Raw genomic sequence first — 24,043 nt, 5'->3', positions numbered from 1 at the left:
TGATCTTTTCATACTAAACAGTCTAGACCAACATACCCATATCCCACACCAAGCCCTCTTCCTCCCATCATCTCCAGACATCACCTTCTGCTCCCCAAACCTCGCCCCCACTACGTCAGGGAGAGTGGTCAAAACCCTAGGTTCTGATCACCTCCCAGTCATCATCACTACCAAAACCAGAATCACCCCAGCTGGCCACAAACACACATACACTAATTATAAGGGAGCCAACTGGGAGGCCTTTGTAACTGAAACAGAACAACATTTCGAAACACTAAACAGTACACCCATCACAAACATCAACACTGCTGTGCACACTTTCAATACAATCATACAAAACGCAGACAAAAGACACATCCATAGAGGCAACAGAGACACAACCCCAACTTCACACCAGGAATTAAAGGCCTCATCAGACAACGGAACACACTGCGACACTCCCCAACACCCCATACACAAGACACCATACAACAAATACAGGAACTCAACACTCAGATAAACAATAAAATATCAGAACAGCAAACACTAAACTGGAAAAATTACCTCCAAACACTTGACCACAAAACAAACATCAGCAAACTCTACAAAACACTAAACAGCATCACACTTTCCAACAGCAACACCACACAATCACACGCTGCCATCACAACAACAGACACCATACCCTCAAGCAAACAATAAGCAAACACTCTCATCAATCACTTTTCACATGTCAGCCATCTAAACCCCCATCCCGAAGACCAACGTATCATCCGACGTAAGAGACAGTTCCCCACCGATCCAGACTATGCACCTTTCACATACAACCAGACGAAGCACATCATTAACAACCTCAAGCACTCATCTGCCTGTGGACCAGACAACATAAGCAACATTCACCTTAAACACCTAGGACCACAAGGCATACAAGCACTCACCAACATATCAAACTACAGCTACCCACACAACATAATACCCAGCATCTAGAAGCATGGCATTATCATCACTATCCCCAAACCCAACAAAGACCCCACGTTGCCCTCCTCACACCGCCCCATCACACTCCTCTGCACCCTCTCTAAAGTCACTGAACGACTGGCACTACAACTAGTCACACATCACATTCCCCTAGCCCAGTCACAACATGGCTTTAGGCCATTACACTCCACAAGCACCCTTCTTACAGACCTTACACAGAGAGTTTTCGATGGCTTGAATTCAGCTAGGCCACCACACAGAACACTCCTATATCACACTAGACATTAGCAAAGCTTTTGTTGCCATCCCCTGCCACAATCTCACAAACAAAATACTCAACACAAACATGCACAATAACACAAAATGATGGCTGGCAAACTACTTAGCAGGCAGATGTGCACACGTAACATTTGCCGGTCAGTCTTCTAACATCAGAAACTTCACAAACGGCGTCCCCCAAGGATCTGTTTTGTCCCCTACACTCTTTAACCTATACGTGCACGACGTACCCACACCCCACACACCACAGATACACATAGCTTTCTATGCAGATGATATAACACTTACATGTACGCACCAAAACGCAAACACAGCTGCACACATCATTCAACCTTACCTCAACACACTACACGAATGGTTCACCACAAACAGGCTCAAAATAGCCCCAGCCAAATATACAGTGACTCTTCTCACAAACTAGACAGCAGAACACAGTCACATCCCACACCTCACCATAAACAACACTCCCCTACCACACACACACACACACACACAAAATCCTTCGTGTAACATACAATACATCAATGTCATTTAAACAACACATCACAAACATTAAAAATAAAACAACACCAAGACTCAATGCTTTGAGGTCACTTGCCCATACAACATTCGGACACAACAAAGAAACCACCACCACAGCATACAAACAATGCATACGTTCAGTGATGAATTATGCTAGCCCTGCTTGGGCTTCTAACCTCACCAAAACACACTACAACACTCTACAGACCATACAGAACAAGGCCCTAAAAATAATCACAGGCTGCAAAGCTACTACACCCACAGACCACCTACATCAAGAAACCAAAGTCCTCAAAGTCAAGGATCACCTAGAAATGAGAGGCACCCAGTTTCTTGCTGCAGCCACCACAAACCCACAACATCCACTACAGTACATGGCAGCACATCCACCCACACCAAGGAACATCAAAACAACACCCAGCACACGATACCATACACAAATACTGTCATCTCTCCCCCCTCGCCCACCTCAGACCAGCTTCCAGAAGCATATCCACACTCAGATCACTCACTGCTCCATTCAGTCACTTAAAGACAACATACAGCTGCATGCACGGCCTCCTGACATCCACCCTTCTGAATCCTATCTTCCTCGTGAGGACAGGGTCCACCTGGCCAGGCTGAGATGTGGGCACCATCCAGCCCTCTTAAGCTGCCAGAAGAGGCTGGATGATTCCGTCACTAATGCCTGTCCAGGATGCAACACAGCACCCCATACTATTAAGCACATTATGGAAGACTGCATTGCACACAATCACGTACGCCGATAACACAACACACACTCTTTGAGAGCTCTGTGAGAAAGCCCAGTCTCTGCCATGGTCTTCCTAAGGGACTCGGGACTGTTCGGCCAGACTGCCTAGGGAACAACTACTACTACTCCATTCACATCGCCCATTTCGATCACTCTATAGCTCTAGGGCATATCTCCCAATGCTTCATCCAGCTCATCCTAAAACCTGTCTCTCTCACTCCTGTCATCACCCGGTGCATACGCTACGATCGCAGCCACTTTCAACTTCTCAAACTTGAACCTGGTATACATACATCTCGAGCTGACACATTTGTAATCTGTCATTCCACTCTGCCACACGTCACTCAACAACAAAGCAACTCCTTGCTTGCATCTTCCTCTCCCATTCATGCCTGATCTGACACATTTCACACCCTCCCACTCCTCCACTTCACACCCTTTTATTTTTGTTTCACACAATATCGTTACGGCATATCTCGCTCTCTTGAACACATTCACCACTTCCACCCTCATGCTCTCCTCATTCACACCTTACACTAGCAATGTCCGCATGGACCCAGTCGAACACAAATCCCTCGTAAATCAGACTGGGAATGGGTGTGATGGTAACAGGATACAGTTTGTCAAGGATTTCCGGATTACTGGATTTTTGGTGGTGGAGTAACATATGCTGTCTTCCCAGCACTGGGGCATTTACACTGTCTGAGTGAAGCATTAATTGTGGAACTGAGGTGTAGGTAGCTCGGATGCGAATTATTTATAGTCTGGCTGGTAGCTCTATGTGCAAAGTTGACAGTCTACAATTGAGAGAGTTAAGGTGTCTGATAATCTGATACTCCTCCACTGAGTCAGGGGAAGAAGGGGCGGAGAGGTAAGCCAGTAGCGAGTATGGGGACAAGTTTGGCAACCGCTGCAATATGCTGACAAAATGTCTGTTAGTTTTGTATGCAGCTTCCTCTTTGCTAAGGAACCTGGCAGGGCACTACATTTATAATTCCCAGACAACACAACAATACTGCATACAAGTATGTGACACGTGTAACGCATCCAGAAACACTCCTCCTGTCACACAGAACATAATTCCCACCACCCCTTCCAGCAACCCACCTACTCACACAACCACTGCCACAACTCAGCCCTGCACACAAACAGTACACCTGCAACACAGGCCACACTTGGCGTGCACCACTTCGAACACGCAACACAAACATAGTACAACTCGATGTCGACAGCCTCCACCCCAGACACCACAAACAAACATACACACTGCACTCCAACAAGAAACAAAAGTACACTAAAAAATCCACACTATTCGCCCATGGAGAAGAAGGCTTTATCACTTATATTCACACATCCATCCTCTACAACACAGACCACACAATCACTCTTCTAGAATGGCACCACGTTAAAGATGCAGTCACTGTGTGTCAACTTTGATCGAAAAAAGAAATCAGGTGGGGGGGGGGGATCATCCACCCACTTAGTGTAGCGGTACTCTGTTTTTAGGGTAGCACTACAATGAGTGGCAAGCCAAATGATTTCCTGTAAACCAGGAAATCATTTACAGCGCTGGGTAGTAACCTTATAACTAACCAACACTTGATCCTTACGTGACAACAGATGGGTCACGGAAAACAATTAACTAATAATGAGAACAAGATGCCTCGGACCAGGACTGACCAATAGGTGACGACATAGGACCGAACAAAGTACATGATACCGACTGCGACATGGAATGTAAAGGGTGCAAAAGATGAAGTAAAAGAGAGAGAGATTTACAAGGTGCTTAAGGGTACAAAAGTGGTTGTATGTGGATTAATTAAAACTAAATGATGAGAGAATGGAAGTATGGATGGAGTATATGCGCGGGAGTGAGTGAGAATGACAGGGCATAAGAAGGAGAGTTGATTGTTGTGTGCAAGAGATGGAAGGAGAATATAAGTAAGAATGGATCAGTTGGCTAAAGGACTGTGTGGATAAGATTGAAAGTTGGACTACAAATTTGGGCGATTGTGTGTGTGTGTGTGTGTGTGTGTGAGTGTGTGTGTGTGTGTGTGTGTGTGTGTGTGTGTGTGTGTGTGTGTGTGTGTGTGTGTGTGTGTGTGTGTGTGTGTGTTCTTACCTAATTGTATCTTTACAGGAATGAGTCGAGCTCGTACTGTCCCGTGTCTCAAACCATATTTATCGTACATATCCTTAAATTTGAGAATTGTTTTGGCACACACTATTTCATTCGGTAGTGCATTCCATTGATCAATTGCTCTGTTTGGGAAACTGAATTTCCTTACGTCTTTATCACCTCTCTTCTTATGCAGTTTTTTGCAGTGTCCTCTTGCTGATGCTTCTCCATATGTTAAGTAATCATTTATGTCTATTTTCTCCCTCCCTGATATGCATTTATATAGCATTATCATGTCACCTCTTTTCCTTCTCTCCTGTAGTGTTGGTAGATTCAGTTTATTTAGTCTTTCTTCGTAGCTTAGGTCCCTTAAGCTTGGTATCCATCTTGTAGCGGCCCTTTGAACTTTTTCAATCTTGTCTATGTGTTTTTTGAGATGAGGACTCCAGACTACTGATGCATATTCCAGGGTTGATCTAATGAACGATGTTATTATCCTTCTTAGCATGTCTTCATTTATGTATGTGAATGCTATTCTCATATTTGCAAGCAGTGTATACATGTTCCGTACCTTCTCGCTGATGTGGTCAGCCGGAGATAATCTATTTTTGATAATCACACCTAGGTCCTTCTCTCTTTCTGATGTGTATAGGGTTTTATTTCCTAACTTATAATCCCAATCAGGTCTTTTTCCACTTTTACTAAACTTGATTACATGACACTTGTCCACACTGAATTCCATTTACCATGTATTACTCCATTCATGAAGTTTATTTAATTCTTCTTATAGCTCTTTACAAGAGTCTGTGTTAGTAATTCTCCGTTGTATTTTTGCATCATCTGCAAACATATTCAGATAGCCCTCATTTCCCGTGTTACTGTTTATATTATTTATATACACTAAAAACATGATTGGTGCCAGCACTGAACCCTGTGGTACTCCACTAGTCACTTCTTTCCATGATGAGTAGTTTCCTCTTAGTACTGTTTTCATTTCTCTTTTTATGAGAAAATCTTGCATCCAACAAAACAGTTTGCCTCGAATTCCTCCTCGATGGTACAGTTTCCATAAAGGTCTTTGGTGTGGTACTGTGTCAAAAGCTTTCTTGAAATCTAAATAGATACTGTCCACCCATCCTTCTCTTACCTGTATTGTATTTGTTACTCTGTCATAGTAGCTCAACAGATTAGTAACACATGATTTTCCTTTTCTGAAACCAAACTGTCTTTCTGTTATCATACTGTGTTCTTCTAGATGATTTACCCAAGCTTTTCTTATGAGCTTTTCTAATACCTTGCTTACAACACTGGTCAGTGATACTGGTCGGTAGTTGAGTGGATTTTGTCTACTTCCTTTCTTGAATAAGGGGACAATATTTGCTTTCTTCCAAATATCAGGTAGTTTACCTTGACTCAAGGATTTCTTGAAAATTAAAAATAATGGTTTACTTAACTCCTTTGTACATTCTCGTAGTACCCAACATGAAATTTCATCAGGACCACTTGCTTTTCCTCGGTCTAATTTATTTAACTCCTCCTGTATTACTTTTTCTGCTATTTGTATATCTGGTAGTATGTGTGGACATGCATGTTCCACATAGTCCCTCTCAAAATTTTTTTCTTCTGTAAAAACTAATTGGAAATTCTTATTTAGTGCTTCACAAATATCTTTCTCTTGCGTATAAGTGATTCCCTCGTCCGTAATGGATTGTATTATATCTTTTACTTTGGTTTTGCTTCTGATGTAGCTGTAAATCAGCTTTGGTTGAACACTGCTTTTATTTATTATATCCTCCTCAAACTGTTTTTGGGCTTCCCTCCTTATTCTTGTATAATCGTTTCTTGCCTGTTTGTAATTATTATACGCCCTTTCACTATTATGTCTTCTGTATCTATTCCACAACAAATCTCTTCTTTCTTTTGATTTTTTACATTCTGTATTGAACCATTTCTGTATTTTCTTATCTGCTTCTTTGTGCTGTGGGATGTACTTCTGGACTCCTATTTCATAAAATTCACAGAATTTTTTATATACAGCATTTAAATCTTGTCCTCTAAGCTCATTTTCCCAATCAACTTCCAAGAAATACTTCTTTAGGTCTTGATAATTTCCCTTTTTATATATTAGGCTCTTTTTGTAACTTTCATTGCTGTTAACTATGTCATATGCTATCCTGAAGTTGTAATTTAGTACTGCATGATCACTTTTGCCGAGTGGAGGGTGATATATTAAACTGTCAATATCATTTTCTTGCCTAGTAAATATTTGATCTAGCTCTGAAGGTACATCGAGTCCTCTTTTTCTGGTGGTTTCCCTCACATGTTGGGTTAGGAAAAACTCTTGCACGAGATCCAGGAGCTTTTGGTCCCAACAGCTTTCTTGGCTAATTATATCTAGAGTATTCCAATTTATTTTTGTATTAAAATCTCCAATTAGTATAATTCTTTCCGATTTCTCTTCCATTTTATGTAGTAATGATCTTAAACTCTGAATTGTATTCTCTGCCAGGTCCTCATATTCGCCTCTTTCCCATGCGTTTGATCTGGGTGGCATGTACAAATTGGCTACAATTACTTTCCCTTCAGATGTGTTGATCTCTACTGGAATCAGTTCTACTTGTGAGGGTATATCTAGTTTTATTTCATTGACTTTTAGATTTTTCTTAGTTAATATTATAATTCCTCCTCCTTTTTTTACATTTCTGTCTCTTCTCCATATATTGTATTCCTCTAAGTTTAGTATGTCATTGGATATCCTTGGTGTTAATTTTATTTCAGTTAGACATATTATTTGTGGTTCATTTTCTCTGACATAATCATTTATCTCTAGTAATTTAGATACCATTCCATCCAAATTTGAGTACATCAACTTTATCATCTTGTTTATATACTTGTCATAACATGGTTTTACTACCTTCCTCCTTTTTATTCCCTCCTGTTTATGTACCATTTTCGTACCTGCAATCCTATTACTTTGTAAAAAAAAAAAAAAAAAATTGTTCTTCTCCTCTTCTGATCTTCCCTCAGTTTTTTGTTTTTGCTTCCTCCCTCTTCTCTCTCAGTAATTCCAGTTCCTCTTGTGTTAGGCATCTTTTTATCCATACATTTTTGAACTCCTCTTTTTCCATAAGATTCTTTGCATTTTTTAGTATCTCCTCCACAGTGTTTACACTCTGGAAAGTCACCTTTAGACTTCTTGTCTTGCTTTTCTCGTATTTCCCTATTCTTTTGTGTTCCTCTATGTCTTTACTACAGATTTCCTCTGATACTTCTTTCAGTAAGCTCATTACATTTGCCATCTCCTTTTTGTCTCTTGTGATCTTGTTTTTTACTTATTCCTCCTCTATACCAGTGATTACTATAGATTTGTTTATATCTACTGAATCTCTGACTAACTTTGGATTGTTTTGGATTATTCTTTTCACTTCCTGTTTAATGCTTTTTTCCACCACCCTTGTATCTAAGTCTTTCTTTACTTTCACCATTTCAGCATACGTGGTTTCCACATCATTTTTGTAGCTTTGCACAGCTTCATTCACCTGTGTTATCTTCTCCTCAATATCACTGCTTTGGTCTATCAGACTGCTTACTTGCCTAATTGTCTCTGTATCATTTTTGAACTCTTCCATAACACTCTCGTGATTGACTACTGTACTTGCCATTTCACTCATTTTCTTCCTAAGTGTACTCAATTCCACTGTTAGTTCACTGATGGTTGTGTCTTTCTTGTTGGCCTCCCTTCCTAGTTTTTCTATTTCTTCCTTTTGCAAGTGCATCTGCTTCTTTATTTCATCCATTTCATTTTTGAAAGCCATTTCTAGTTTGTGTACACGTTCAACCAGTCTATTGTGAGTCTCCACTTCAACCAGTTCTTGGTAGAAATCATCATCTTGTTTTCTACCTTTATCCCTTTTCTTTTCCAAATTTGCTTTACTAAAGTATGTGTCCATTTTCCAATACTAAAAGCACAGAGTGTGTGTGTGTGTGTGTGTGTGTGTGTGTGTGTGTGTGTGTGAGTGTGTGTGTGTGTGTGTGTGTGCCAATGCAAGATTGTGCAAGCAGAGTGAAAGAAGAGTTCTCAACAAATGTGGAAGCTTGCATGGAAAATTTTCAAAGGAACGAGGGAGTGTTTTTGATATGAGATATTAATGGAAAAGTAGGTAATGTGAAGGTGGATGGAGTAGTTGGTGAATGGGATGCGCTTGCAGAAGTGGATGAAAATGGCAGTGCTTTAGTGGATATTTATGCCCGGAGGGGGTTGGTGATGGCTGATATCCTCTTCGGGCACATTTTAATCCACAGGTATACGTGGCGAGTGATAAGAAGGGTGGGTGGTCAACTGAATCAGTGGACGACAATGACTGATCATGTGTGCGTGGATGATAGAATGAGAATGTGTGTAATGGATGCAAGATCATATAGAGGTTGAGGGAGTGGACTTTCTGACCACCAATTGGTGATGGTAAGAATTAATTTTCAAATGAAATGAAGGAGTAGAAGAAGGGAAGGATAGGAGGAAGTAGTCCATACATGGAGGGTGGAAAGTTTACAAGAGGATGGAAAAAAGGCAAAATTTAAGAGAGACGTGGAGAAGCGATTCAGTAAATATGGAGTGGAGCAGATGGGGGACGTGGAAGGTGTGTGCAAAATATTTTCAGAAGAAATCCGTGCAGCATGTGAGGTGGTAACTGGGATGAAGAGAAGACGAAAGGGGATGCAAAGAACAGCATAGTGGAATGAAGAAGGGAGACAGGCTGTGGCACAAAAGAAGAAAGCATATAGCGAGTGGATGAGAAACAGGGATGTGGAAGAAGTTGAAAGACGGAGAGAGATATATATGTACAGAGGAAGAGAGAGATGAAAGATTAGTAAGAGAGAGTATGAAGAAAGTGGTTGAGAAATTTGGAAGGAATTTGAATGTAAAGTGGAGGGAATATAAGAAAATGTTCCAGAAACAGGTAAAGGGAGTTAGACAGGGTGGCAAAGAAGCTAGTCGGGGAGTGAAAGATATAAATGGCAGATTACTGGTGGAGAAGGGAGAAAAAGTGAGCGGATGGAGAGAACACTTTAAGGAAGTTAGACAGGGTGGCAAAGAAGATAGTCAGGAAGTGAAAGATATAAATGGTAGATTACTGGTGGAGAAGGGAGAAAAAGTGAGCAGATGGAGAGAACACTTTATGGAATTGTTGAATATAGAGAATGAAAGTAATGCGAGTATAAGTGGCTAGGGAATGGATGGATGTGAGAAGAGAGGAAAATCGTAGGATGGAAGTTGTGGAAGCGGTGAAGAAAGTCAAAATGGGGAAAGCCCCAGGAACTAATGAAGTGTGTGATGAAATGATGAAGCATGGGGGAGAGAAAGTAGTAGAATGGATATAGAAGATGTGCAGATTGTCCTGGGATGAAGATAGAGTCCTGAAGGATTGGAAGTCAGGTATAATTATTCCCCTGTACAAAGGAGAAGGGGAAAAAGAAATGTGTGGTAATCATTGGGGCATTTGTCTTCTTAGTGTAATAGGCAACATATGTGGTAGGATACTTATTGACAGAGTTAGGGAAATAACAGAAGAAGTATTTGGAGAAGAAGAAGGAGGTTTAGGAAGGGAAGAGTTTGTGTAGATCAGATATTCATTCTTAGGTCTTTAGTGGAAAAGTTTCTAGAGAAGGGAAAGAAGTTGTATGCGGCCTTCAAGGATTTGGAGAATGCATATGACAGGATGGATAGACAAAATTGTGGAAAGTATTAAGAATATATGGAGCAAATGGGAAGTTGTTGAATGCCGTGAAGAGTTTGTAAGAGGGTGCTGAGGCTGCAGTGCGTATGGATGGTGAACTGAGTGAATTTTTCTATTTGAAGGTTGGATTGAAACAGGATGTGTCATGTCTCGATGGTTGTTCAGTCTGTATATGGATGGGGTTATAAAAGAGATAAAAAGTAGGTCCTAATGAGAGAGGGCAATGTTTGGAAACTCCCTGTACTGTTGTTTGTAGATGAACTGTGTTGTTATGTGAAGATGAAGGCTTGGTGGATGAGTTTGGGAGAGTGTGTAAGAAACGGAATCTAAAGGTGAATGTAGGGAAGAGTAAAGTTATGGTCTTCGAGAGAAGTGAAGTCAGTGAATGTACAGTGAGGTTGGATGATGAGGAAATGAAGAATGTGAGTGCGTTTTAAGTGCTTGGACAGTGTAATGTGTAAGGATGGAAGTTTAGATGGTGAAGGGCTTGAAGCAGCACAACAAGGAAGAATGGTTGCTGGTTCCTTGAAAGCATTGATAAGAAACAGGGAAGTGAGAATGGAAGTGAATAAGTTACTGCATGACAGTATTGTGATACCAACTCTAACGTATGGAAGTGAAGCTTGGACCTTGTTGGAGGGACAGAAGTCAAGAGTGAATGCAGTGGAAATAAGTTATCTGAGAGGAACATGTGGGGTTGCGCGAAGAGACAGACTGACAAATGAGGAAATGAAGGAGAGTTGTGGTGTGGATATGGATGTGATAGAAAGCGTTAGGAGAAACACAATGAGGTGGTTTGGCCATGTCGAGAGGATGGAGAGCGAGAGACTGACGAGGACAGTATATGTGAGTGAGGTGGAGGGAGGAGAGGATGGGGGAGGCCAAGGATGAGATGGACGGATGGAGTGGAGAGGCATATTGGAGAGGGGAGGGTGAGCTGGGAGAAGGGCAGTGAAATAGCGGGGGACAGGGCGACGTGGAGGCGATTTGTTTGTGACCATCCCTTACGGGATTAAGGCGTCTGGTAACAGATAGGCAGACATTCCCCCTGAAGTCTCCTACGCCGTACTGGTGTAATATAACCCTCAGGTCTTTCCCTAACACAGACACCTAACTTTATCATTACTGGGAATTTTGACGCTAAAAACACAGCCTGGTACGAAACAGTCAAAACAACCACCAAGGCCTCGACATTTCAACACAGTTCAACAACGTACAGCTGCCAGCACTTCCGCGTGTAACAGGGGCACGAGGGTTTCAAGAGATGTGGCGCCACTGTGATTATTTACTTCGAAACAGTCCACGTGAGTGAAGCGAAGTAATCTCGATATAGTTTCGTTAAGGAAAGATGTTTGTTGTATGTAAGTTCCATTTCGCAAGGTTGAGATTTCAACGAGAATTATTGGTATAATTTACATTGTTCTACCTAAGTATAATAATCGCCACTTATGACGTATTATGACTGTCCACAGTTTTGTGGTGAACTGACGTCTAAAGGAGGGTGGGAGGGAAGGGAGGGTGTTCCCCAACCCCACTTGGGGTAAGAGGGAGGATCCCGCACATGGAGTCGGAGAGAGGGGTGGGGGGTGCTGTAAGCCAAGGCCCATAAAACCTATAGGCCTTGCTGAAAGCTTCGCACTTGACACGGTGAGACGAGACCACATCTGCATCATTATCCTCACTACGGAAACTCAGCAATACTGAACAATTGTAAAATAATGAGTAACTTCATGAACTATGTTTACGTGAGGAATAAATCATGAGAGAGAGAGAGAGAGAGAGAGAGAGATTCACTCTTTGCCTATATCCTTGTTAGCCAAAAACTGATAGAGTGATTCATCTTGTTAAGACTGTTTAAGCTAAATTTTCGAACCATGTTCCCACCACCATCACTACCACCACCACCACCTCTCATTCCATGACAAGCTTAGTTTCTGGTAGTCTGTAACGTCTAGGGGAGGCGGTGGCTGAATCGGTAGAGAGGCGGCCTGCAGTCCTAATGGACTCAGGATCCAATCCCGGCTGTGGCAGGGAACAGTTTCAGGATTTGAATTTCCTAAATGCAGACTTTCTTGATTTATCAGATGACCCGCCAAAATGTCGTAAAAATACCCCCGCTAATACCAGTACACCAGTCCTGTATGAGACAGCCCTAGCATGTATTCAATATGGACGGTGGGTGTTAGAGCCGAAGTGGTGACATGTGGAGGTGTAGGAGGACTACTGGGCCTTGGGATAGGCCATTGCCCCCGAGAAATAGGCCCTGAAGTCTTTGCCCAGAGTCGGACACGTAATATATATATATATATATATATATATATATATATATATATATATATATATATATATATATATATATATATCATTTCCTGTGGCACCCCACGGGATGCATAGGGTCTCAATGAACTCTCTCAACCAATATTTGTCTCTTGCCATCTCCTTCAGGTCCCGCCAACACTCCTCTCCTGCTTCTTTTTTCATTGTCCTCAACCAGGTTTCCCTCGGCCTACCTCTACCTCTTCTTCCTCTAGCAATCCACTCTGGCACATCCTGTATTAAACAACCTTCTTTTCTGTATATGTGCCCCAGCCACTTCCAGCGAGACAGTCTCACATATTCATTAACTGGTTCCACTCTCGTAATATCCCTTACTCTTTCATTTGTAACTCTGTCTTGCCACTTTACCCCAAAAATTCTTCTCAGTATTTTATTCTCAAATCCTAATACTTTCTGATCTGTTGCAATTGTACTGTACCATGACTCATGCCCGTAAATTAAAATGGGTCTAACCATGGACTTGTAAATTTTCACTTTAGTATGTACCGAAAGCATATTATTATTCCAAACAGATTTCAACATTCCAACAGCTCGCCAAGCCTGTCTAATCCTCTCCTCAATTTCATTGTTTAATGATCCATTAGATGATACAATCGTTCCCAGATATTTAAAGTTTTCTACATTCTTCACCACATTATTCCCAATTACACAATCGATTTGGTTCTCCACGTTCATATTAATAATTTCAGTCTTTCCACAATTTATTACCAATCCTACTTTTTCTCCTTCCTCCACCAGACAATCGAGCACCCTCTGCATCTCGTAAATACTTCTGCAAATCAGTACAATATCATCAGCATAGTCCAGATCCATCAGCTTCTTATTTTCTTTCCAGTTAATTCCTGCACCTGTTCTCCTTACAACCTTTTTCATAACATAATCCATAACCAAAACAAACAACAATGGCGAAAGAACTCCTCCTTGAATCACTCCTGACCTAACTTGAAATGGATCACTCAAAGAACCACCCACCATTACCTTACAAAAAGTACCTTCATGCAGGCTTCTAATAATATTTACAAACTTTTCTGGTATACCATAGAATCTCATAATTTTCAATATAGCTTCACGTGAAACACTATCAAACGCCTTTTCAAAATCCACAAAACACATGTTAAGTGGCATTTTCATCTCATTAGCTTGTTGCATTAGATGCCTTACAATAAAAATCTGATCATTACAACCTCGACCCTTTCTAAATCCCGCTTGTTCTTCTCTTAAAATTTTATCAATTACTGGCTCTATTTTATCAATTACTGGCTCTATTCTGTTCAACAAGATTTTGGAAAAGACTTTTGCAGCTACAGGTGTCAAAGTTATCCCCCTCCAATTGCCACACACACTTAAATCTCCCTTTTTGGGTATTTTTATACTCACTCCACTTTTCCACTCTTCTATATATATATATATATATATATATATATATATATATATATATATATATATATATATGACTAAGTATTAAAGTGACACGATATTAATTGTTTATAAATAATACTGAGTAAAATGCTTTCAGTTTTATATAGTAAAAGGTGTGACGATTTGGCTAAAGGTCTTGGCTATACCAGTGTTTCGGACGCTGTATTAGTCCGATTCGTTTCTTCTGTCAAATTGATTTGTTTATTGAATGAAATCCATTTTAACTTTAACAGGAAGGAAGGATAAACTCGAATATTTCTTTTTTACCATCCTCTTATATATGATAACCATTCCTGACCGCACAGTAGGTGGGCATAGAAACCATCCAATCATATTCGTCTTGTTAGTTCTGCACCCAATCACACTTAAGAAGGTTGGGGAACCAATCATGATTTAATCTAGGTTTCTTCACCTCGCCGGTGAGGAAGCTATATCCACCTTTGCTTGTCATGGAATGAGAGGTGGTGGTGATCATGGTGGTGGGAACATGGTTCGAAAATTTAGCCTAAACAATCCTAACAAGTCGAATCACACTATCAATTTTTGGCTAGTAAGGATAGCAAAAAGTGAATCTTTCTCTTTCTCTCTCTCTCTCTCTCTCTCTCTCTTTCTCACACACACACACACAATTATATATATATATATATATATATATATATATATATATATATATATATATATATATATATTGTTACATAGCCTATGATTTCATCATCTTTTGTGTAATTCTAACGTACAGTATGCTGCATGTTTGATCACGAGCGTGTTCTACCTCACTCCCCCCCTCCTCCCTTATAGTAGAGTAAGTCGTTCTTTCTGTTGTTCAGAGCAGGATTGTCAACTCTTTGTCCCCATGGCTTCATTTGCGCGTCCTTCTTACAAGTTGTATCAAGCTCTGCCGGCCCCTATATAATGAGCTCAGTCTCTGCATTAATTGCCACTTAGATCTACTCCTCATTTTGCTCACATCTCTGTCCTCCCCTGTACAGTTGTTATTATTGTGAGTGCTCAGGAAGTCTCCAGCCATCTAGCAGCTGTGTAATTTGAGTATAAGTGATATTGCATTTTTTCTTGTACTGTGTAGCATAAGGTGTTAATTCTTAGGCCTAGTGAGGTTATTGTGAATTGTGATTAATGTAAGGTTTTATGTCAGCCAATTGTTAATAATAGTTTGTATCTGTAATAATTTATCTTGCATTAACTGAGCATTATCCAGTGTATTGTCATTTTATCAGGGCTGACTTAGATAAATTTACTCTTGCTAATTTCGTGTTAATAGAGGCTATTGCAGTTAACCATATATTTAACCTGTTTTTTGCCATTACATTATCCTTATGAGTCCTGAATGTTTTGTTGTTAGTTTGAGCATTAAACTTTAACTTGTAATTTTACCTAACTCTTTTGTTTTGAACCTGGAACCTTGAGGGACAGTTTTCTCTGTTCCGTAACAATATATATATATATATATATATATATATATATATATATATATATATATATATATATATATATATATATATATATATATTGTTACATAGCCTATGATTTCATCATCCCTTGTATAATTTTAACTTATGATACAGTTTTGTTCATGATTGCATCATCCTTTGTATGATCCTAATGTACAGTATGCTGCATGTTTGTTCACGATTCACCACGTGGCTTCCATAGTGACCAGGATTTGCGTGTTCTACCTCACTCCCCCCTTCTCCCCCTTATAGTAGAGTAAGTTGTTCTTTCTGTTGTTCAGAGCAGGATTGTCAACTCTTCGTCCCCTATGCCTTCATTTGCGCGTCCTTCTTACAAGTTGAATCAAGATCTGCCGGCCCCCTATATAATGAGCTCAGTCTCTACATTAGTTGCCACTTAGATCTACTCCCCATTCTGTTCACATCTCTGTCCTCCCCTGTACAGTATATCATTATTTTTGTGAGTGCTCAGGAAGTCTCCAACCATCTAGCTGCTGTATAATTTAAGTATAAGTGTTATTACCATTTTTCTTGTACTGTATAGCCTAAGGCGTTAATTCGTAAGCCTGGTAAAGTTTTTATGATTCATATTGGTTCCATACCATCAGCCAGTATTAGTAATATTTTGTATCTGTAATAATATTATATCTTGCTTTAACTCAGCATTATCCGGTTTTCTCATTTTATCAGGGCTGACTTAGATAAATTTGCTCTTGCTAAATTCGTGTTAATACAGGCTATTGCAGTTAACCATATATGTAACCTGTTTTGCCATGACATTATCCTTATGAGTCCTGAATGTTTAGTTGTTAGTTTGAGCATTTAACTTTAACTTGTAATTTTACCTAACTCTTTTGTTTTGAACCTGGAACGTTGCGGGACAGTAGTGATTTTAGTATTCTCACTTGAAGTGTTCATTATCTCTCTCTGTTCCGTAACTATATATATATATATATATATCTATATATATATATATATATATATATATATATATATATATATATATATATATATATATATATATATATATATATATATATATCATTTGGTGTATCAAAATCCTTCATTAGTTATAAGTAATTTAAATCCATTATCAATTTTTGTCTCAGTGTAGGTGTTAATGCCAGGATCATCATGTTATTTAGCCTTTTAGCCTAAGATGTTATCATCATTACAAAGATAAGATTAACACTACTACAGTGGGCTGACCTTGATCTCTGAAGGCTGCCATCTACAAGTCTCATTCTGGATCAGTGTCTTCTCAAGTCATGGGCATGGCTTCACCCACAGCTTATGATTATACAGCGTAATATTTCCTTAATACATAAACTTTTTATCATGATTTATTCCTCACGTAAACATAGTTCATGAAGTTACTCATTATTTTACGATTGTTCAGTATTGCTGAGTTTCCGTAGTGAGGGTAATGATGCAGATGTGGTCTCGTCTCACCGTGTCAAGTGCGAAGCTTTCAGCAAGGCCTATAGGTTTTATGGGCCTTGGCTTACAGCACCCCCCACCCCTCTCTCCGACTCCATGTGCGGGATCCTCCCTCTTACCCCAAGTGGGGTTGGGGAACACCCTCCCTTCCCTCCCACCCTCCTTTAGACGTCAGTTCACCACAAAACTGTGGACAGTCATAATACGTCATAAGTGGCGATTATTATCCTTAGGTAGAACAATGTAAATTATACCAATAATTCTCGTTGAAATCTCAACCTTGCGAAACGGAACTTACATACAACAAACATCTTTCCTTAACGAAACTATATCGAGGTTACTTCGCTTCACTCACGTGGACTGTTTCGAAGTAAATAATCACACTGGAGCCACATCTCTTCAAACCCTCGTGCCCCTGTTACACGCGGGAGTGCTGACAGCTGTACATTCACAGTGACATCTCACGATACACGTACAGTCAGGGAAAGTTCCGCATTACCCACTGTTCGGAGCTTTGGTGGTCGACGTATAGTCACGAAACAGCAGCCAGACCCACTTGTCTGGTAACTGTGAGTGGGAGGGAGGGTGGCTGGGGGTGGGAGGGTTTGGAGAGTTGCTTATGTCACAGTCAGTACATGTTTACTGTCAAAGGTATACTTCTATGCCCTCGTTTTGTAATGTTGGATAGGAATGTTACAGAGACCGATCTAATAATTAGGGCTTCCCATGTCATTCTGTCCATCTGAAAACGAAAAACCTTTCAATCGCTCATATAGATTGTTTTATTATTATTATTATTATTATTATTATTATTATTATTATTATTATCATTATCGTTATAATAATAATAATAATAATTATTATTATTATTATTATTATTATTATTATTATCATTATCGTTATTATAATAATAATAATAATAATTATTATTATTATTATTATCATTATTATTATTATTACATTACCTTTGACTCTAACTTCGAGATAATTACCAGAATAACACTGGAAATGTTTGCAGGCGGATGTTTATAGTGGGATGACAAAGGATAAATAAATAAACAAATTTATAAGAATTTACATGTAGATAGATAGATAGATAATATAGAGGTTTTGTTTGCAACAAATACTATAAATATATATGTTATATCGTTACGAATATCTTCTGGGGGGAAACGTCTCAAATTAAAGTCGAGAGGGAATGAAAGCATTCAGACCTCTGTCCGAACCCAGCAAACTTCCATAACTTTTCTGACAACACTAACTCTGCAGACATCTACGTAATCTTTTTCATAAAATGCTAGCATCATATTGTCATTTATCCTTACTAAAGAACCGGTAACTCAAACACACTGTCCAAGTCATACATTGCTGACCTACATGTGATTCCCAAACTATCACTAAACCCTCCTCTACCCCTAAATCTCAATCCCCCGCCTCCCCCTCCTTCACACTCACAGTTACCAGACATGTGAGGTCTGGCTGCCGCTTCACATTCACCTGACTCACACCAGTGCTTCGGGTGGTGGATAATGCGGAACTTTCCCTGACTGTACATCTCAAACAAAACACTAAAACACTCTGTTCTCCCTCCTCCTCAGACATCACATTCTGTTCGTCCACACTTTCACATACCAAAACCTGGCGGACGGAACACAGATTCCCTCCATATCACCTCTATTATCATCATAGGAATACACCTAAAACCAGATCGATAACACGTAACTTACATAAACTACAAGAAAGGCAGAATGGAATGAAAATCACCCAAGAAACTATACATTATTTCTGCACACGAATCAATCCACCCATCACCAACAATGATAGGATTATATGAAATCCAACTTGCAGACAAGCACCATATTCCCCGAGGCAACAGAAGACACTACAACCCAGACTTAACGCTGGAGATTCCTTGCCTCATAAAACAACACAACTAACTCAAACACATCTTCTTTCTTCCACACACACACAAGACACACCAATTAAACAGATGTTGTGCCCTCGTCCCATAGGTTCCTAACACCGTTAATTTTGTGTCAGAATCTTACCTGTAGCGTGTCGTGCAATGCTCCACTGTGTGTGTTTTGTTGTATGGACCTATTCTATTAGTGGGGCACGTGTCATTTATGCTTCCACCAAAACCGAACCGAAGCTAGTAACTGAGGAAGGCTGGGTGATATCCTGATGTAAGCCTGGCTAGGTGAACGCGATGAGCTTTATTCAAGACATTTCTGATAGGTGAATGTTGGGAGGGAAGTCTATAATATAGTGTTCTGATCGAGGTGTTGTATTGCCCTGCACGTGTGAAGGGTACGTAGGTGGCGGTAATGATGGTGTGTGAGTGGGTCGTGGTGGTGTTGGCACCAACCAAGAGCCATGGAGAGGGCGGTGATGATGGTGTGTGAAAGGGAGCGACTAGAGTCCAGAAGGGTAGCCACAGACGGTCCCAAGTTACTCAGGTCACCTTCACCTTCAGGTAGATCATCCGCGGTCTTGGCCAGGAACCCCTCATGTAGGTCAGGGCCGTCACCATACCTGAGAGAGAAAGGGAAAGCGTGAAAATGTAGGACAAGTTGTAAATGTATGAGCAAGCGTGAGAGAGAGGTGTGCCGGTGTGAGAGAGGCAGAGATGAGTGACTTGGCCAAGGATTCCTCAGGTAGGTCAGTGATGTAAACGTACCTGAGAGAGAGAGAGAGAGAGAGAGAGAGAGAGAGAGAGAGATTATTACTCATCGATGGTCGACAAACTTCTTGAGAATCATGTTGATATATATAATTAAATGTGCTCCCAGCTGGAATATTGCTCACCCTTATAGAGTGGATGTGGAGAGGCTGCAGTACAACTACTAGACATTATTCAGAACAAAGCTGTTAGAATTATAAATAACCCTTTGGCTTTCCTCTCCTTTCACTGATCCACCAGGTGAACAAGCCTACACCTTTTCTATCCTTAATGACCTAGAGCAGCTTGTACAGCACCCTACCCGTATCCCTGACCGCCTTGGAGAGAGCTCCAACATACTTGACCTCTTCCTTACTACTAATCCTTCTGCTTACACTGTTAATCTTTTCTCTCTGTTCGGCTCCTCCGATCACAACCTTATCACCTTAACCTGTCCTATCAATCCGGTACGGCCTGTGGACCCTCCAAAGAAAAGACGTCTGTGGCACTTTGGAGCTGCGGATTGGGAGGCCCTCAGGCAGTACTTCTTTGATTTTCCATGGAATGATTATTGCTTCCATGGCTGGGAGCCATCTGAGTGTGCCTTGCACTTTACGGAGGTTATTCTCTCGGGCATGGAAGCATACATTCCTTTCTCATATCCTCTGACTAATGCAAGAAAGCCTTGATTTAATCACGCTTGTTCTAATGCTGTCCACAACAAGGAGAGGGCCTATAAAAGGTACCAGAGCCAACCCACCCCTGAATCACATCTTTTATACGTTTCTGCCCGGAATCGTGCTAAGTCTGTTCTTCGCTCTGCTATAAATAGTTTCATCCATACTAAATGCTCTCAACTCTCCAACTCGAATTCTTCCCGCTCCTTCTGGCACCTTGCCAAAAACCTTTCTAAAAACTTTACCTCATCATCCTTCCCTCCTCTTTTCTACTCTGATGGCTCTGTAGCTATTTCTTCTACTGATGAAGCAGATCTCTTCGCGCAGACTTTCTCCTCCAATTCCACCTTAGACGATTCCAGTGCTGATCCTCCATCACTTCCCCCCTCTGACTTCCTCATGACTGACATTAAAATTTCTTCAGCTGATGTATTTTCTGCCATCACTGGCCTTAATACTAACAAGGCATATCGGCCTGATGAAGTCCGTCCTGTTTTTTCTCAAGAACTGTGCTTCTGTGCTTACACCCTACCTAGGCAAACTCTTTCGCCTTTGTCTATCAACTTATACCTTTCCTTCTTGCTGGAAGTTTGCTCTCATTCAGCCAGTCCCAAAGAAGGGTGACCATTCCCAACCCTCTAACTATCGTCCAATTGCTTTAACATCCTGTATCTCAAAAGTTTTCGAGTCAATTCTTAATACAAAAATTTTAAAGCATCTTTCCTATCACAACCTTCTTTCTGATCGTCAGTATGGGTTCCGTCAGGGACGCTCCACTGGTGATCTTCTCACCTACATTTCAGACTCCTGGTCATCCTCCTTCCGGAACTTTGGTGAAAGCTTTGCCATTGCACTTGATATCTCCAAGGGTTTCAATCGAGTCTGGCATAAATCTTTAATTTCCAAACTGCCCTCTTAAGGTCTCTATCCTTCTATCTGTGCCTTCATCCCTAGCTTCCTTTCTGGTCGTTCTATAGCCGCTGTTGTAGACAGCCATCGTTCTTCTCCTAGATCTATCAACAGTGGTGTTCCTCAGGGCTCTGTCCTATCAACAACTCTCTTCCTTTTATTCATCAATGACCTAAGCTGTACATCTAACCCTATTCATTCATATGCTGATGCCTCCACCCTTCACCTATCCATTCGGTTCCCGCAACGTCCATCTCAGCAGTTACTTCAACAAATCAGGGATGAGGCTATGGCACACCTAATGTCTGACTTTGCTCGTATCTCTGACTGGGGTCAAAATAATCTGGTTGTTTTTAATGCATCAAAGACTCAGTTTTTGCACCTATCAACCCGACAAAATATTCCACAGGTATACCCACTAAAGTTTAATAATATTCAGCTTAATCCTACATCATCCTTGAACAAGCTTGGGGTTTCATTTACTCGGGACTTATCTTGGAAAGATCATATTACATCTCTTGTAAAATCTGCTTCCAAGAGATTGGGTGTGCTAAGCCGACTCCGTTCCTTCTCTACCCCTACACAATTGTTGACTCTATACAGGGGTTTTATCCGCCCCCGTGTGGAGTACAACTCTCATGTGTGGGGAGGCTCCCCACATACAGCTCTTCTCAATAGGGTGGAGTCAAAGGCTTTTCGTCTCATTAACTCTCCTCCTCTTACTGACTCCCTTCAACCCCTGTCTCTTCGCCGCACTGTTGCATCTTTATCTCTTTTCTATCACTACTTTAATGGTCACTGCTCCTCTGAACTGTCTGCATGCATTCCTCCACCTCTACGACGGGTGCGTAGCACCCGTCTAGCAGCAAACTCTCATCCCTTTTCTGTCCAACTCTCTAATGCAAGAGTTAACCGTTACTCCCAGGCTTTCATTTATGCAACAGGTCAACTCTGGAACTGTCTCCCTCTGTCTGTATTTCCTGCTTCCTATGATCTCCAGTCTTTCAAACGCAGTGTGTCCAGGCATCTCGAAATGATCGGATCTTGAATTTGGCTCTCTCTTGTATTTTGTTTTTCTCTTGGAAGGAACAATAATTGTGGGCTCGCAGCCTTTGGTTCCTTCTTCCTTGCATAAAAAAAAAAACTACCTCCCCTACTGGTAAGAAGCAATGTTGCATCCCGTGCATTACTTTACAGGTACTTTTATGGCAAATGCTCAGACGAAGTTGCTTTCATTGTGCCACCTCTCCATGCCTTCGCCTGTGCTACACGGGTATCTGGTTGCGCTCATGACTGGACTGTCACACTGCCATATTGCAGAACCTCTGTCTATCAGAAATCTTTTACTCCCCGAACTGCATTTCTTTGGAACTCGCTTCCCAAGAATTGTTTCCCCCTAAACTTCAACCTGCAGCTTTTTATGTCCAGCTGTTACAGAATTTTTATGAATGGAGGACACCAGTAATCTGATGTATGGATTATTTTTTTATTCATTTGTTTTTCCTTCCTCTATTCTATTATTAATATATATATATATATATATATATATATATATATATATATATATATATATATATATATATATATATATATATATATATTAACAGCTCTGAGGGCGGTGCAGCAAGTACTTACAGCATACAGGTGGTCTGTTGGTTTCCTTATCCCGGATTCCCGTCCCTCATTCCTCTTTCTTAGGTGTGTTAGTTGGCTTAGTTTTATCATAATGAAAAAAAGAATAGCTTAATATTAGATTTTTTTTTTTTTAAGCTGACACATAAGAGCTTGGACGCTGCTTTATATTCATTATTTCAATGTGTCTACTTAAATGTCACGCCATTACATTTACTGGTTAGTTAGGGAAAAGAGAATGGATTACCTGATGAGGAATCAGTCACTCTAGACATGGCTTTATGGGTGGCAGTCTGACATACATCCCCTTCTCCTCAAAACTGCTTAGTCTACCGTTCAGTGAAACCAAAGATCTCAATGCATTAAGATGGTTTATATGTGATCACCATGAATGCACTTTCTCCACTGCCAAATTTACTATATAGTGTTATATCCACGCTACATTGCTATTACACGTGCATTTGCAGGCAGTTCTTTGTTTATCTCACTGAATATATATATTTCGTGAAGAAAAAAAAAAAACGAATAATATCCTGAAATTAGATAATATTATTCAACATTTGTAAGCGGAGGGTTAGTGCTTCTCCCCGGAAAACAACTAGCTAAAAGACAAACAATAAGCCTCGGACAAGGACTGATCAAAATATGACGACCAAGGACCAGACAAAGGACATGGTAATCGGAACGTGGAATGTAAGGGGAGCGAATGATGAGATGAAAGAGAAAAAGATTATCCAGGCGCTTAAGCGTGCAAAAGTTGATGTATGAGGAATAACTGAAACGAAATGGAGAGGTGAGAGAGTGAGAGAATTGGAGTATGAATGAGGTATTTGTGCAGGAGTATGTGAGAATGAGAGGGCAAAAGAAGGAGTATGTATCGTTGTGAGTAAAAGATGGAAGAAGAGCATAACAGAGTATAGATCAGTTGGGTCAAGGGTTCTGTGGGTAAGATTGAAAGTTGGAATACAAATGTAGGCGACTGTGTGTGTGTATGCGCCAACGCAAGATCGTGCAAGTAGAGTGAGAGAAGTTCTAGATAAATGTGGAAGTGTGCATGGAAAAGTTTGGAAGGAATGAGAGTGTTTTTGATCGGTGATATGAATGGTAAAGTAGGGAATATGAAGGTGGATGG

This window comes from Coenobita brevimanus, chromosome 80 (genome assembly GCF_032717465.1).
Source record: "Coenobita brevimanus isolate Jiangsu-jjx chromosome 80, ASM3271746v2, whole genome shotgun sequence".
Classification (NCBI taxonomy): domain Eukaryota; kingdom Metazoa; phylum Arthropoda; class Malacostraca; order Decapoda; family Coenobitidae; genus Coenobita; species Coenobita brevimanus.
Note: the sequence above shows the minus strand (reverse complement) of the source record.